Genomic DNA, 17,483 nt, shown 5'->3' with positions numbered 1-17,483 from the left:
CTTATTTTCTACCACTTATTTCTCTATTTCTACTTTCTTTCTATTGTTACTTTATTTCTACCACTTTTTTTTTCACTTATTTCTCTACCTCTAACTATGAACTACAGTGGGGCCTTGACTTACCAGTGTCCCAACTAACGAGTTTTTTGAGATTCCAGCTGTCTCTCGCAGTTTTTTTGCTTTGAGTTGACAGAGTAATTTGAGTTAACGAGCACCTTAACGAGCTTGGTCTCTGAAAGAATCAAACTTGTAAGTCAAGGCCCCACTTATAGGTCCGCTTGGCTGCCCCTGCCTAAACCTTCCTGCGTTGCAACCCTCCACTGGTTTCTACATTCCTGCAACTTATTTCCTACTCTCTATTTCTATGGCTTATTTTCAACTGCTTACTTTTCTATTGATCTCATTATTTATACAGCTTATTTTTTAAATCAATAAATATAGCAAAACCAAACTTAGTCCTCAGTTTTGGCTGCACAAGATTTTATAGAAGACTGGCAGCTAACCAATGCTAACATAGCCATAAACATGGCTGAAGGAGTAGCTTCCACTCCTCATTTTTCTGCTATTTGCTGGGCTTCAGTTTTAGCTTCTTCAACTGACCCCATGTTGGCACCTCAGCCCCTAGTGTAGCCTTTGTTTTCTTTTTCTTCCTCATTGCTGTCATCGGGGCAACTCTCAGTCCCTTGAACGGAGGGACAAGGAGCTTCTCTGAGTCCATTGTGGTGCCGCACGTACCATTCTGGCACCCAAATTGGCTGCACTGCTCCTTCTGGAAAGACACAAACACAACCTCTTCCCCACATCATTACTGGATCTGGTCCGAACCATCGTCCAGTTTGTCAGTCTTTCCACTGGGCTAACCCAGAGGAGGCTATTGTGCTGGAGGCCTGATTCCTTTCAGCTGCTGTACGACCCTCTGCATCACAATTCAAAAAGTTTAAGACATATAGAGCATGACTGAGTTTATTTTGAGGTGACACGTAACATCCGTCTCCCCCCCCTTTATTTTTAGTAATTGCATTTTAAAAGTAGGATTGGCTCTTTCCACTACTGCTTGCCCTTGAGGGTCATAAGTAATACCAGTTTTGTGACAAATTTGATACTGTTGACAAAACTGCTGAAAAGTGGAACTAGCGTATGCGGGTCCATTGTCTGTTTTCAGCTCTAAGGGAGAACCTAGCACCGCAAAGGCGGCTAAGCAATGATTGATTACATGCTTGGCGCTTTCTCCTGTTTGGGGAGTCACAAAAATAAAGTGAGATCAGGTACCTATGGTAACATGTGCCCATCTCTGCTTACCAAATTCTGGAGCATGGGTGACATCCATTTGCCAGATTTGATTAGGTTAAGACTCCTAGGATTAACCCCTAATAATTGTACAGGGCAATGAATTATACACTGATCACAATGCTTAACAATTAGATGAGTTTGCTCCCGAGAAATACGGAATTGTTTACACAGGGCAGCATTTTGATGATGCAAAGCATGGGAGGGCTGTGCAAGAGAAAATGGCGTCTTCTCCTGCACCACAGCAAGGAGGTGATCAATAGCCTCATAGCCATAGCTAACGGACCAGGGAGACCTGAATGAGACCGAATATGGCCAATAAAGCAGGGAAATTGTCGTTCTCTAGTGACTTTTTGAAGGCTGAAAAATAAATTAAAAAGTCCCTCTGAATTAGTATGCCCTATAGTAGCTGTCTCTATAATTTTGGCCATACTTACCACGTAGGCACTATCACTATACCAGTTGATAGGCTCTGTAGCAAAATCTATCAAAGCATAGACAAGGGCTTGTATTTCTACCCATTGTGCTGAAGTAGAAGGGGTTTGACAGACCTTGGCACCTCTGTTGCAGTAATATCCAGCTTTTCCAGAACTAGATCCATCTGTAAAAATGGTTAATGCTTGAGGTATAGGTTGTGATTTTATTATCATTGGGAAGATGAAGATAGTAACTGAAAGAAATTGTAAATTTTTATTTGCTGGATAATGGTTATCAATCTGTCCACAGTAATTAGCAACTGAAATTGCCAACTTGTTGACCGTTGCCAGAGCCAGTCTTGCTGTATGGCTCAGGGTCTCAGCCCACCAACTGGCCCAATCCAAGACGGCCTCGAGCAATCAACTGCAACACTGAATCATGAAAGGGAGTGAATACCTTAGTTGGAGAATGAGCCAGGTGTAGCCATTCAATGACTCTAGCATCTTGCCAAATAACCCCAGTGGATGTATGTATAGTGGGAAAAATTAAAACTTGTAAAGGAAGGGAGTAATCAATTCTAGTAAGCTGTGCCGAATTTAGGGCACCCTCGACTTTATGTAGGGCTGTCCTGGCTTCCGCTGTCAAAAAGCGTGGGGCTGTCGGAGATGGATCGCCCCTGAGTACATGAAATAAAGAGCTTATGTCAGCTGTAGTTGGTTTTAAAACAGATCGAACCCAATTAATGTCTCCTAATAATTTTTGGAAGTCATTTAAGTAAAGTGTCAGTCCGAATTTGAGTTTTCTGAGGTTTTATTTTTTGTCCTTCAATAATGCTACCAAGATAAGAAAAAGGAAATGTTCTTTGAACCTTTTCAGGTGCTATGCATAATCCAGCACAGCACAAGGAATCCTGCAAATCTATATAAATGGTATTTAAGAGCATCTCATGTTTATGAGCTAAGAGAATATCATCCATCTAATGAATAATATAAGCCTCAGGATATTTTTCCCTTATAGGATGTATGGCAGCAGCCACAAAATCCTGACATAAGGTAGGTCTATTAGCATGCCTTGAGTCAATATTTTCCACTGATACCTTTTCATGGGTCCATTGAAATTTATTGTAGGGACACTAAATGCAAATCTTTTGCTATCCTCAGAGTGGAGAGGAATAGAAAAAAAACCAAAAACAGTCTTTTAGATCTAATACCAATAAATGATATTGCAATGGGATACCTGTGGGGGATATTAACCCCGATTGAAGGGATCCCATCATCTCCATGGTCTTATTAACTGCCCTCAGGTGTTGCAATAGTCTCCATTCACCAGACTTCTTCTTTATCACAAATATGGGTGTGTTCCATGGACTGTGAGTGGGTTCAGTATGCCCTGCCTCATGTTGTACTTGAACCAATTCATGTGCAGCTTTTAATTTTTCTCCTAATAGGGGCCATTGATCAAGCCAGATAGGGGTATCTGTAAGCAAGGTAATTTTACCTGCTGTACGCTGGATCAGAGAAATGATCAAGGCCCCTGTTGAAAATCCTGGTAACCCAATTCATGCCTCTCCCTTTTAACAGACATTGGGATAAACAAAAGCCTTTCTTGCTGCTTCTTTCCCTGCCTCTTTTGGGGGTGAAATTCTTGACCAGAAGTAGAAATAGAACTAGGACTTGTTTTTAAAACTTCCATTTGTTCTAACATCTCTCGACCCCATATATTGACAGGTAAATATTGCAATACATGAGGTTTAAAATAACCTGTATTTCCATCTGGATCTTCCCATGGAAGGAGTTGAGCACTCTAGAGGTTGAGTAATATGCCCTACTCCGTGCAATTCAGAAGCTGCGGGATTTAAGGGCCAAGCCTGAGGCCAGTGTCTAAAGGCAATGACTGATACATCAGCTCCGGTGTCTATAACCCCTTTAAAAGGCTTCCTATTAATTTTAGTTCTAATTCAGGCCGATCTTGCTTAACTATTCTTGCCCAGTATACAGCGTCATTGGATCCAAACCCCACTGTACCACGGGGTCGACCGATTAAAGGCCGCCCTTCTACATAATACAGCAGAAGGAAAATTTGTGCCATTTTTGTTTCTGGTAATACCTGAATTACAGTATTGATTGTTTGTGCTATTACTTTAATTTCTTCAGTATAGTCCTGGTCTGTTACCCCAGGAAGAACTTGAAATCCTTTTAATGTTAAACTGCTTCTCCCTAAAATTAGTCCCATCTTGCCTGCAAGAAGGGGACCATGCACTCTGTAGTAATGGCCTGAGGCCCCATTTCAGGTTTTAGTACACATCTGGAGGTAGGATAGAGGTCCATTCCTGCGATTCCCAGGGTAATAAGGTAAAGGTCTCCTATGGCTGGCTTTGGGACCAAGCCGCCTGGAAAGGCTGAAGTGGTGTCAAAGATATGACCCCTATTGTTGGGTGGGGCTGGGGCTGGGCCCTCTTGAAATTTCCTTGCCTATAGGGTATTGAATTATCATTAACATCAGTCCATAAGTAACATTCATTTACCCAATGCTTTCCTCTCCTGCATCTTGGACATAGTCCAGGCTGCCTATTTCCACTCTCCATAGCCTTCCGACCTCCATTTCTGACATTGCATTCGTGTTTTTTTTTTACTGCATTTCTACGAATTGTGTCCCCCAACCCCCTCCCATAGCCATATCCCTGGAGGCATCTCCCTACAGAAAGCAGATTAGTGACTGCCTGGGGCTAGGGCTGGAGGACAGGGAGGGGGCACTGGAAAAGGGAGGCAACAGTTAATGGGTATGAGTTTAAAGTCCTATAATTGACTCCTTTCTGAGGGGGAGTGGCCGGGCCGTGGAGGGCGTGGCTGGAATCTAGGGTGGACCTAGCCAGCTTAAAACTCTGCTGAGGCTTAGTGGCTCAGGCTATGATGGCTGTTAAGCCTGGAGGCATGGAGGAATGCGCTTGCCTCTGCAGCTTGGGCTCTTCCCGGGGATTTCCTTGTGATCAGGAGTGCCAGGGCCCAGCTAAGTTTCAGAGGCCAAGGGCAAGCACTGTCTTCAGGAGTGCCAGGGCACAGCTGAGACTGCAGCTGCCAAGGGCAAGCGCTTTCAGCAGGAGTGCCAGGACCCAGCTGAGAAGGCAGAGGCCGATGGCAAGCCGGCCCCGGCAGAGAAGCACCTCGAGGTGGCCGCGGCCGCCCCCTTCTGTGCAGGGAGTGGAGGAATGGCGAGCCCCATGCCGCCCCCGCACTGCTTGCTGCAGGACCTGCCTGTGGAGATGCTGGTGAACATCTTCGCCTCGCTCCCCGGCACCGACCTGGCCAGCCTGGCCCAGGCCTGCACCAAATTCTGCCACATCCTGTGCACTGACAGAATCTGGAGACAGCGCTGCTGGGAGGAGTATGGCGTTCGTGAAAACTCGCAGAACCCAGCGATGATCGGTATGTCTTATTGAGAGGTCTACGCCAAGATCTTCCCATACAGACACATGTTGGGATTGTGGCAGCTAGATCATTGCTATAGAACACTGATGAGTGTAGTGGTGGATGGCTTATGCATTGCTGCTTGGACATGCAGGCCTTCCTTTAACACCCATGTGAATGACCCAGTGCAGTTTGAGCCCTGCTTTAGAATTCTCCTGATGGAGAGGAAATCAGCCTCGGTGGAGTCCTACATGGACAACCCCTACAGCTTTTTCCACAAACGCCACCTGCAGATTCAAAAGGACAGATTCAGCATCCAGTGTGTCAAGAGAGACCACCAAAGGGATTCACCATCGCGGCTTAGGGGAGAATGGGGGCAAGTGCTGTTGGTGGAGGACTTTCTGCTTTATAACCGCCTGACCTACTGCCGAGTCTACCTCCCGCCGAGCCACGCGGAAGACCTCATTAGGCCAGGCCGCTTCCAATGCATATACTATCACGACAGCCTAGAGATTGTCATGCTCAGCTTCCATGGGAAGTATGCCAGTGTCATCAACATCACGGGACAGGCCATGAACACTAAGTTAGAGATCCACCTCATGTGCCGCATCCACCAGCCAGATGGCGAGATCTTCCGCAACTTCAATGAGCTCTTCCGCGTGGTCCAGGAGATTGACGAGCAGGTGATCCGGGAGCAGCAGCAGGAGCAGCAAGAAGACGGGACGGAGGAAAGTCAGAGCCATGGCTGGCAGAGCCCTGCCCAGCCCAGCGTCTGGGAGTCCAGGGCTGCAGCTTCGGAGGAGCAGCCTGTTTCGTTTGTTCTGCCTGAGGGCGTGGGCTCAAGAGACCAGAATTACCCCTGAACCTGAAGGATGTGTTTCTATGGCCTGGAAGCTACTAATGTTACCTCACCTACGTTCGTCTGTGCCACATGCTGCCCTGGAGTCTTCATCTTGTTTGATGAGAACCACTTCGGGTTCATCTGGCTGGAGGCAAAATACTCCATCCTGTTCGGCAGAGTCCAGAACAACTTCCAGAATGTGGAGGTACCATCCCAGCAGGTCTTCCTGGAGATGCTGTTGCACATGAAGTCCGGGCCCCCTGGGAGGAACAGCTTGCATGCACTTTGAAGATTTGACCTTCTGACCTCGTTAAAAAAAACCAAAAACCCTCCTTTTAAAATAAAATAAAATAAAACTCCTAAAAAATAAAAAATACCTCCTTTAATTAAAAACTTCGTTTCAAAAATAAACTCATTTAAAAAATTCAAAAACTCCTTATAAAAAACCCTCCTTAAAAACAAACAAACAAACAAACAAAAAATCACCTCCTTACAAATGACATTGATCCAGCCTTTCAAGGTGCAGATGATTCGCAAGCCCATGTGATCCGGCCCGGACTTGGTATCTGGGCAGGGGCCTGACCATCCATCCAGAGAGGGAGGTGGGTGGGGGTTCGACCACAGGACCCAGCTCAAGACGGGCCGAAGAGCCTGTCCGGCCCTTTGCTGGTCGAGAAGCGCCACTGCAAGCCACTCTCCTGCAGCCACCTCTGGGGAAGGCAGAGCCGGGTGCCTGCACTTGACCCGACCGGGGAAGGACAAGCAGGGGCCGCGCTGTCTACAAGAAGGCAGGGGCTGAAGGGTGCTCATGGATGCCCACGGGCCATTCAAATCAAGAAGTGTCCACGCATGATTGCGGATGTACACACACAGACACGCACACCGAAAACCACACCCACACCCACACCCACACCTACTCACCAAACCCCCCTCCCCCACCTCCAAAACACACACACACACACACACACACACACACCGGAGCACAAGTTCCGCTATCAAGATTTGTAATGAGTGACCCACGTCTAGAAGATTTACTGTGGCTTTTTTCCTTGTGGCTTGTCCCGGGCCCACCCGAGCCTGTCTAAATATGTATTGTCGCCTCTTCAACCCAGAAAACAGCGATGCCGCCTCGGGAGGCGTGGAGATTGAGCCCTGCGGGCCTCCTTGGGCACCTGCCCCATCTGCCAAGTCCTCCCCAAGCTCAGGAATCACTTCGGCGGGCCAGCGGCACCCTCTACTGGTCCTGGAGCGCCAATGCAAGCCTCCTCCCCACCCCACACCCGCACCCCCTTGGGTAACCTCCTCTGGGGAAGGCAGAGCCTGTGTCCGGACCAAAGAGCCCTTCCCGCCCTGTGCTGGCCGAGAAGCGCCAATGCAAGCCACCCTCCTGCAGCCAGAGCCAGGTGCCTGGACTTGACCTGAGCGGGGAAGGACAAGCAAGGGGCTCGCTAATATACAAAACCATACACATTTTATACACATCAACTTCAGCCTCTGCCTCCCATGACCTCCAAGGCCAGCTTCATTCGGTGTGTCTGCGTCTCTGGTCTACCCCCGTCCGCCACCCACCCCCACACACACCCCACCCGCTCCTGGCCCATTCCCTTCGAGGAATGACTGCCAGGCACAGCCACGTTCAGCAGAACCTTTCCTTTCGGTCCTTTGGGTGAATGCCACCTGAAGGGGCGTGCCCTGTGGGGCCTAACTTGGGGCATGTGCGCCCCCACCTGAAACTTGATGCCCAACCGCTGATGCTTTCAGTCCTGGGGGCGGCTGATTGGTGGAGCGGGCGGGCGGCTGATTTGGCTCCTCCCACAACGCTCCGGGGCTATAAAGGAAAGCAGGGTCTACTCTGCCCAGCTTCTCAGTCCTAGGCTTTTAGTCTCGGTCGTCGACCGTGTTCACCAAGGAAGCTTTCAGGGGAGAGATCTCGCCAAGACCCGGTCCAGAATATCTTGAACACATGGTACTAAAATTAGCAAAGGAATCACCACCTCCTTCTGAAGACATAAAAACGGGTGAGGGTGAAGATGAGGAAGATGATGATGCTGTACCGAAAGGAAATGCAGGCCCTGGTGCTCACCGAGACAAACTTGTGACAGGGGAAATATAGAGATATTTGCCAACAAATTGGGTGAACAATGGGACATTCTGGCTCCTTCTACATCATCCCATATATAAAAGCAGAAGAAAAAACAAAAACAAACAAAAAAAATCCCACAGAAACAAAAAAAGCGTACAAAAACAAAAAACTCTCCTAAAAAAAAATCCCCCCCCAAAACCAATATAATAATAATAATAATAACAATAATAAACCAATAAAACAAACAAACAGAAAAACCCCACAGGAAATCCTCCTTAGAAATGACATTCATCCAGCCTTTCAACGGGCAGAGGATTCTGCAAGCCCATGTGGCCTAGCTCGGACATGGTCTCTGAGCCGGGCCTGACAATCCATCCTGAGAGGGAGTGGGGGTATGGCTGGGCCGGGGAAGGGGGGGGGGGGGGGGGGGCGCGGGGGGGAGGGTTGGAAGTCCACCAGATGGCCCAGCCCAGGCGGGGCTTAAGAGCCCGTCCCGCCCTCTGCTGGTCGAGAAGCGTCAATGCAAGCGCCCCCTCCTGCAGCCTCCTCTGGAGAAGGCAGAGCCAGGTGACTGGACTTCCCCAGTTCTGGTTAGACCCAAGGCGGGAAGGACATGCAGGGGGCTCTGTCTTCGAGAAGGCAGGGGCTGAAGGGTGCTCATGGATGCCGACGGACCATTCAATGTCAGAAGTGTCCGTGCGAGACTGCAGATGTACACGCACAGACGCAAGCCCGCGCGCCCACACACACTCCCAAACGCACACCCACACCCACACACCTAGTCCTCCCCCCCACCACACACACACGGGAGTACAAGGTCCGCTAACAAGATATCTGCGGAGTGACGCACGCCTAGGAGATTTACTGTGGCTTTATTCCTTGTGGATTGTCCTGGGCCTACCGGAGCCTGTCTAAATAGGTATTGTCCCCTCTTCAACCCAGAAAATGGCGATGCCTCTCCGCAAGGCCTGGAGATGGAGCTCTGTGGCCTTCTTGGGCACCTGCGCCATCCCCAAGCCCCGGAATCGCTTCAGCGGGCCAGTGGCGCCCTTTACTGGTCCTGGAGCGCCAATGCAAGCCTCCTCCCCACCACCCCACCCCCACCTCCTTCCTCAGCCTCCTCTGGAGAAGACAGAGCCAGGTGTCTGGACCTCCCAGGTGTGTATAGACCCCAGGGGTAGGGGAAGTTCCAGCCAGGGGCGCTGTCTGCAAGAAGGCAGGTGTGTGGGTGTGTCTGTGGCAGGAGGGAGGACGGGGCGGGGGGAGAAGAGGGGTTCTCTCAGATGCCATCCCACAATGGAAATCCACCAGTTCACCTGCCCTAGCCGGTTTGGCTCAGTGGAAATCCACCAGTTCACCTGAGTGGCCAGTGGATATACACACATGGAGCACAATGTCGTGCACCGTGATTTCTCCCGAGTGATCTGCTTCTAGGAGATTCACTGTGGCTTTTTGCCGGGTGGCTCGGGCCTGTGGCTGAGATTTGACGCTCAGATGAGATTCTGATCACACCTACAGTACAACTGACCTTCTTGGCTTCAATGGTTTTGAAAAACCGACGTCATAGGGCACATCTGAAGGAAGGCATCCTATTCATTTCCTAGAGTCGCCATGTCCCTTTGCCACCAAATAGGTGGGTTATAAGAACAGAGAGGAATCCCCTGAGAGTCCAGATGCCAGGAGTCACAAATCAAGTTGCCCGTGGGACCCTGGGGAGCGACCCCAGGCATGACTCGGCCTTGGCTCGAGCCACAACCCAGGCAGGGCCAGAGCGGGGAAGGGGACACCGTCACCACAATGGGCCCCACGACAACCTTCCTCTTTTCCCGTTGGCCGCGTGGGGCGCGAAGAAGCTTCTGAAAGGAAAAACCGTGGACTCTGGGCCTCGCCCGTATCTCACGGGGCGCACAGACACCGTCATCTACACTTAGGGGGATGGAGGGCCTAGGAACGGGCCCTGCAAGGAAACCCCCAGCCACGCCCACACTCGGGGGCGCACGACACCAGGGGGACGATTGATCGGCAAGCGATACTCAGACAGGCGTAGCCCCGGGAGAAACTCTGGCCCGCAAATGTGTTCGAACTGTCGATGATCAATGTGTCCTGCAATTCACATTAATCCTCGCAGCTAGCTGCATTGTTCATCGACATAGGAGCAGAGTGATCCACCACTAAGAGTCGTAACGTTTTGGTTTTTGGTTTTTGCTCCCTAGCATGGCAACATTCTCTTCTCCTCCTCAATCCCCACATCCCACTGGTTGTGGGCGCGGACGCCTCAGGCAGCCGTCTAAGCTCGAGACAAACAAGACCAGACTCTGCAGGTCGGGAAGGTATGACCTTGGGGTGGTCCGAAGCAACAGCCACAAAGGGGCGTGCTCGGACGCCCCACAGGCACCCAGGGGTAGGGAAGGGAAAGGGGTGGTAAAGGGCGAGGGGACCTTTACCCCTGACCCTCCCCACGGGCCGGAAGCCCCCAACCCAAGGAGGATGAGCCACCCCCAGGGGTCTTTAAACCTCCGCGCCTGGAAGCCCTAGGTAACTCGAAAGGGGGAAGCGAAAGGTCAGAGCGGACGGGGTGGGGAACCGCGTTTAAACGGGAGCCTCCACCCCTGAGGCCTCGACCCCTCAACCCAATGGTTCCCACAACCTGCACAGGCGTAGGGCACAGAGCCCCCCAGCGCTGCCTGCCCAAGACGGGGCCTCCAGCTGACCCAGCAACGGGCACGATGCCCCCCCACCAAGCCCCTTCAGCACCGACCAACCACCTTCATTTCCACCACCTGGCAGACTCCAAACCGGGAAACCCCGAGCAACACACCTCAACACTCGTCCTGGGGCCATTCCCCCCTTCTCTCCCACCACCGCCCAGGACTCCAGAGGCCACCAGCAGTCACACAGCCCCATCAGAGAGTGCTGGTATAGATGTGTATGGATCTGTCCCTGTTCGTCAGTCTATGTTGTTCTCTGTATTCCACAAATGAGTGAGATCATGTGCTATTCATTTTTCTCTGACTGGCTAATTTCACTTAGCATAATGCTCTCCAGTTCCATCCATGCTGGCAAGAATTCCTTCCTTTTTCTTCCTACTTTTTTTTTTTTTTTTTTTTTTACCGCAGCATAGTATTCCACTGTGTGTAGATGTACCACAGTTGTGTGTGTGCCTGTTTGTGTTTACTGCATTTCTGTGAAATGTCCCCCCCCCCCCACTCCCCACACCACACCCCCAAACCCCTATAGGCATATCCCTGGAGGCATCTCCCAACAGAAAGCAGCTTAGGGTTTGGCCCCTCCCTTGGGGGTGGGGGGACACCCAGGTGCCAATGGCACCTGAGGGCTTCCAGTGTGGTGGGAGCAGGGACACCTTGCAGGTTACATTACTCCATTTCTGGAAGAGGAAACTGAGGCTGAGGCAGGTGAAATTGATTTGCATGAACGGGTCAGTCATCAGGAAGACCAGAAGCTGCAGTTGAAGAAGTTGAGGGCCAGGGCGAGGGTTTCCTTCTGAACAGGGTGAAGAGTGGGGGCCTAGGGAGAGAATGCCATCTGTCTGCAGTCAAACAGCTTAGCTCTACCGAGGGAGGGCATGACTAGTCCCAGTGTCTGTGGGGCCCTTGGGAGCAGGGTCTGAGTGAGGCGTGTGCTTGTCTGTGAGTTTACTTCCGCAGTCACGCACGGACACTTCTGGATCTGAATGGTCCGTTGGCATCCATGAGCGCCCTTCAGCCCCTGACTTCTCGTAGACGGCGCGCCCCCTGATTGTCCTTCCCCCCTCAGGTCAAGTCCAGGCACCTGTTTCTGCCTTCCCCAGAGGTGGCTGCACGAGGGTGACCTGCATTAGCGCTACTTGACCAGCAGAGAGCGGGATGGGCTCTTACACCTTGCTTGGGCTGGGCCCTCTGGTCCAGCTCCCTCTCTGGATGAATGGTCAGGCCCCTGTCCACAGACCAAGTTCGGGCCAGGCCACATGGGCTTACCGAAGTGTCTAAAAGCATTGAAAGGCTGGATCAATGTCATTTCTAAGGAAGGTTTATTTTATTTTGTTTTATTTTATTTTATTTTATTTTATTTTATTTTATTTTATTTTAGTGTGTGTGTGTGTGTGTGTGTGTGTGTGTGTGTGTTTGCGTTTTGGCAGTTTTTTTTTTTTTTTTTAACAAGTTTTGTGGTTTTTTTTTTTTAATTTTAAAGGAGGGTTGTTTTTTTGTTTGTTTGTTTGTTTGTTTGTTTTTGGTTTGTTTTTTTAAACCAAGTCAGAAGGTCAAATCTTCAAAGTGCATGCAAGCTGCTCCTCCCAGGGGGTCCGGACTGAATGTTCAAGAGCATCTCCAGGAAGGCCTTCGGGGACCGGGGACGGTGCCTCCACATTCTGGAAGGTGTTCTGGACTCTGCCAAACAGGATGAAGTATTTTGCCGACAGCCAGAGGAACCCGAAGTGGTTCTCCTCAAACAGGGCAAAGACTCCAGGGCGGCGCCTGGCGAAGATGAAGGTAGGTAAGTTAACACTAAACACTAATGGTTTCCACAACATAGAAACACATCCTGCAGGTTCGGGGGGGAGGGTGTGTAATTCTGATCTCTCGAGCCCACGTCCACAGCTAGAAGAAATGGAACATGCTGCTCCTCCGAAGCTGCAGCCCTGGACTCCCCGACGCTGGGCTGGGCAGGGCTCTCCCAGCCATGGCCCTGGCTTTCCTCAGTCCCATGTTCTTGCTGCTGCTGCTCCCGATCACCGGTTTGCCAATCTCCTGGACCACACTGGAGAGCTCTTTGAAGTTGCGGAAGATCTCGCCACCTGGCGGGTGGATGCGGTGCATGATGTGGATCTCTAACGTAGTGCTCATGCACTGTCCCGTGCATGAACGGGGGTGACCCTGGCATACTTCCCGCCATTTTGGCTCCAGTAATTGGCAGCCGCCATTTTGTTTTTAAAATATATCTTATTGATTTTTTTACAGTGTGGAAGGAAGAGGGATAGAGACTTAAAAACCTCAAAGATAGAGAAACCTCAATCATCAGCTGCCTCCTGCACACCTCCTACTGGGGATATGCCCCCCACAACCGAGGTATATGCCCTTGACTGGAATCGAACCTGGGGCCCTTTAGTCCGCAGGCCGATGCTCTGTCCACGGAGCCAAACCAGTTAGCCGCCATTTTGAAACGCCAGAGGTCAATCCCTCTCTTTTACCCTCTCCCCACCACCCCAAATCCCGAGTTTTAACTTCCCCGTTTTAATAGCACAAAATACAAGTACAAAACATTGTACAAGTATACTTTTTACTACACAAAGGTGGATTGATACCTTTGGGTGGTTGTGGTTGTTTTTGTTGTTGTTGTTGTTGGTGGTGGTGGTGGTGGAGGTGTGTGTGTGTGTGTGTGTGTGTGTGTGTATGGAGGGGGGGAAGGGGAGGTTTGTGCGTGTGCGTGTGCGTGTGGGTGTGTTCTGCGTGTGGGTGTGAGCATCTGTGTGTGTAAATCCACAGTCACGCACGGATACTTCTTGATCTGAATGGTCCGTCGGCATCCATGAGCACCCTTCAGCCCCTGCCTTCTTGCAGACAGTGTGCCCCCTGCTTGTCCTTTCCCGCTTCTGTCAAGTCCAGGCACCTGGCTCCAGCTGCAGGAGGGTGGCTTGCATTGGCGCTTCTCGACCAACAGAGGGCGGGAGCAGCTCTTTGGCTCCGGCCCCGCCCTGGCCCCAGTCAACCCAATCTCTGTTATCCACAGCCAAAGACTAGGTCCGGGCTTGGCCATCTGGTCGGCCGCCCTTCCCCCCTCCCTTTCGCCCCCCTCCCTCTGTGGATGGATGGCCAGGACCCCGCCCAGAGACCAAGTTCGGGCCTGGCCATCTGGGCTTGCCAAAGCCTCAGAACTTTGAAAGGCTGGATCAACGTGTTTTCTAAGGAGGTTTTTTGTTTTGTTTTGAGGATTGTTTTGTTTGTTTATTTTGTTTGTTTGTGTTTTGATTTTCTTATTTTTGTTTTTTTTTTTTATGAGGGAAGTAGTTTTTTGGGTTTTTGTGTTTTGGTTTTTGTTTTGTTTGTTTGTTTGCTTGTTTTCTCTACACCCATTTCTGCTTATTATGGCCAAGGTGAAAACGCCGGCTCCTCCGCACCAGCAACTAGTAAAATGTATCCCCTAAATGACTAGGTACAACACAGGTCTTTTTCGGAATTTTTAATAAAATAAACGTTAAAGAAAAAAACTTTACATGAGTTTTAAATCCCATTTCAAAGCAGGAGAAACAATTCCACAATTGGCCACAGGTCCCCGTCAGCCCACCCTCGGAAAGCAGCGCGAGACGACCTCCAGGCCTACCTCCAACACGGACTCACTGACTTGGGGGTGTTTTAGCTGGTGTCCATCATCGCGTCATAAGCGTCGAGATGGGCGTCCAACTCCTCAGTGTCCATCACCGTGTCGTAAGCGTCAAGCAGGGCGTCCAACTCCTCGGTTTCCCTCATCGAGTTGTAAGCATCCTTCTGGGCGTCCAACTCCTCGGTGCCCCTCATCCCGCTCCAGTGCTCAGCTGGGTGTCCAACATTTTGGTGCCCCTCATCCCGCTGCCAGTGATCACCTGGGCGTCCAACATTTTGGTGCCCCTCATCGCGTTGTATGCGTCCAGCTGGGCGTCCAACTCCTCGGTTTCTCTCATCCCGCTGCCAGTGATCACCTGGGCTTCCAACATTTTGGTGCCCCTCATTGCGTTGTTAGCGTCCAGCTGGGTGTCCAACTCTTCGGTGTCCCTTATCACGCTGCCAGTGCTCAGCTGGGCATCCAACATTTTGGTGCCCCTCATCGTGTTGTAAGCGTCCAGCTTGGCGTCCAACTCCTCGGTGTACCTCATCCCGCTGCCAGTGCTCTGCTTGGCGTCCAACATTTTGGTGGCCCTCATCGCTTTGTAAGCGTCCAGCTGGGCGTCCAATTCCTCCGCTGAGACCTGTCGCTTTGAATTGCGTCTGGTGCACCTCCCTGTATCCCGGCTGCCTCCGCGTGCGCGACCCCGCGTGCTGCCGCCAAAGCCTCCAGATCCTCGGTGTGTAGTCACCCCGCCTCTGTTGACACTGTTTACCGGCCTGCGCTGCGTGTGTATCTGTGAGGTGACGAGCTGGATGTTGAGGGGACGACCATCCAAAGGGACGCCGTTGTACTGCTTCCTGGCTTCCAGGGCGTCTGCCTTGCACTCAAAGTGCACGTGGGCTGTTCCCAGGCTGCGGCCAGAGTGGTCGTAATGGACAGCGGCCTGCTTCAGAGGCCCGAACTCCGCAAACAGCTGCTGGATGTCCGCGACGGACACTCCGAAGTCCAGGTTGGACAGCAGCAGCTTCCTCCCGGTCATCAGGCCCTGCCAAAGGCCCTGCGGAAGCAGTCATGGTGCCACTCATCGGGAATTTGTCTCGGCCTACAGTAGGGCGCTAGCCGGTTCCTGCCTCGGCCAAGGGCTGCCCTGTTCCGGAACGGCCCACCCCCCAGCTCTCGGGGTGGCGGCCTGCGCTCCGCCACCACGGCCTCCCTGGGAGCCGGCCCAGCCTCGGTCCCAGCCTTGGTCCCTGCCCCTGCCCCGCCCCTGCCTCCGCCGGGGCCGCGGCCCTGGCCATGGCCGTCCCGCTGGCTCTGGTCCAGCCTAATGATGTCATCCAGTGACATGTGAATTTTGTCGGCCTTGGCGGGCCCCGAATTAGCTTTGGATCGAGCCCGTGCAGAGGCACGCCGGCCCTTCACTTCCCACGAGGTGATGGGGCTCTCCCAGATGTTGGGGTCCAGGCCCAGGGGTTCCCAAGGGTGTATACGAGCTGGTGAAGAAGAAATGACACCGAGACAGCGTTCAGTGGATCAGCAGCCCAGCCAGGCTCTAGCCAGGTGCTCTAAAGGCTTCTATGTCCCAGGACCGGGTCTTGGCGAGATCTCTCTCCTGAAAACTCCCTTGGAGAACAAGGACGACTACCACGACCACAAGCCTTGGGCTGAGAAGCTCTGCAAAGAAGGCCCTGAGTTCTTTTATAGCCCCAGAGCTGGGAGGAGCCAAATCAGCAGCCCCCAGGACCTACATCACCTGCTGGGCCTCAAGTTGAGGGGAGGAGCCTTGCATTGGCGCTGCAGGACCAGGAGAGGGCGCCACAGGCCCACCCAAGCGATTCACTGGGCTTGGGGGAGGACTTGGGAGACAGGGCAGGTGCCCAAGGAGGCCTGCAGGGCTCTGTCTCCACGCCTTGCGGGAAGGCATTGCCGTTTTTTCTCGGTGGAAGAGGTGGCAATACATACATAGACAGGCTCCCATGGGCCCAGGACGGGCCAAAAAGAAACAAAGCCACGAAAAATCTCCTAGGCGTGCCTCACTGGGCACATATCTTGTTAGCGGGACCTTGTGCTCTTGTGTGTGTGTGTGTGTGTGTGTGTGTGTGTGTGTGTGTGTTTGGCGGGGGCCGCGGGGGGCGGGGGAGGGGGTTGGAGGCGGGAGGGATAGGTGTGTGGGTGTGGGTGTGGTTGTGGGAGTTTGTGTGTGCGCGCGGGAGCCTGTGCGTCTGTGCTTGTATATCCGCAGTCACGCACGGACACTCCTTGCTTTGAACGGTCCGTCGCCATCCATGAACACCCTTCGGCCCCTGCCTTCTCAAAGACAACGCCCCCGCCTCGGGTCTAGCCAGAAATGGGGAAGTCTAGTCACCTGTCTGTGCTTTCCCCACAGGCAGTTGCAGGAGGGGGGCTTGCATTGACGCTTCTCAAACAGCAGAGGGCGGGGCCGGCTCTTAGGTCCCTGCCCCAGTCCACCCAAATTCTGTAATCCACAGCCAAAGATGACGTCCTGGCCTGTCCATCTGATCGACACCCCGTTCACGCCCACCCCCCAGCCCCCCACCCCCACCCCCAACCCTCCCCCCACCCCCGCTCACTCTGTGGATGGATGGTCAGGCCCCCTCCCACAGACCAAGTCCAGGCCTGGCCACCTGGACTTGCCAAAGCCTCAGAAATTGGAAAGGCGGGATCAACCTTTTTTTTCTGAGGAGGGTATTTTGTTGTTGTTTTATCGGAGGGAACGAGTTATTTTGTTTGTTTGTTTGTTTGTTTGTCTGTTTGTTTTTCCCACACCTTTTCGGGTGATTATGGCCAAGGTGAAAACAGCAACCGGTAAAATGAATCCCGAAAATGACTCGGCACAAAACAGGTCTTTTTCAGAGTTATTGAATAAAATAAAAGTTAACGAAAAATCTTTCTAGGAGTTTTAAATCCTATTTCCAAACAGTAGAAACAACTCCATCATTGGCCCCAGGTCCCTGGCCATCCTCGCTCACACTGACTTGCTGGTGCTTTAAATGGTGTCCCTCATCGCATCGTCATCGTCCAGCAGGGCGTCCAACTCCTCGGTGTCCCTCATGGAGCTGTAAGCGTCCTTCTGAGCGTCCAACTTTTTGGTGTCCCTCATTGCATTGTAAGCGCCCAGATGGGTGTTCATCCT

The 17,483-nt window shown here is 51.8% G+C and overlaps 1 pseudogene; it reads right to left on the bottom strand.

The window, feature by feature from the left end:
* Positions 1 to 10,059: 10,059 nt before the first annotated feature.
* Positions 10,060 to 10,212, bottom strand: LOC139000806 (5.8S ribosomal RNA; annotated as a pseudogene).
* Positions 10,213 to 17,483: the final 7,271 nt, after the last annotated feature.

The sequence above is a fragment of the Myotis yumanensis genome, unplaced genomic scaffold, assembly GCF_028538775.1.
Source record: "Myotis yumanensis isolate MYYU_CA2020_CCGP unplaced genomic scaffold, mMyoYum1.0.hap1 SCAF_30, whole genome shotgun sequence".
NCBI classification, from domain to species: domain Eukaryota; kingdom Metazoa; phylum Chordata; class Mammalia; order Chiroptera; family Vespertilionidae; genus Myotis; species Myotis yumanensis.
This window is presented reverse-complemented; position numbering and strand designations above follow the sequence as displayed.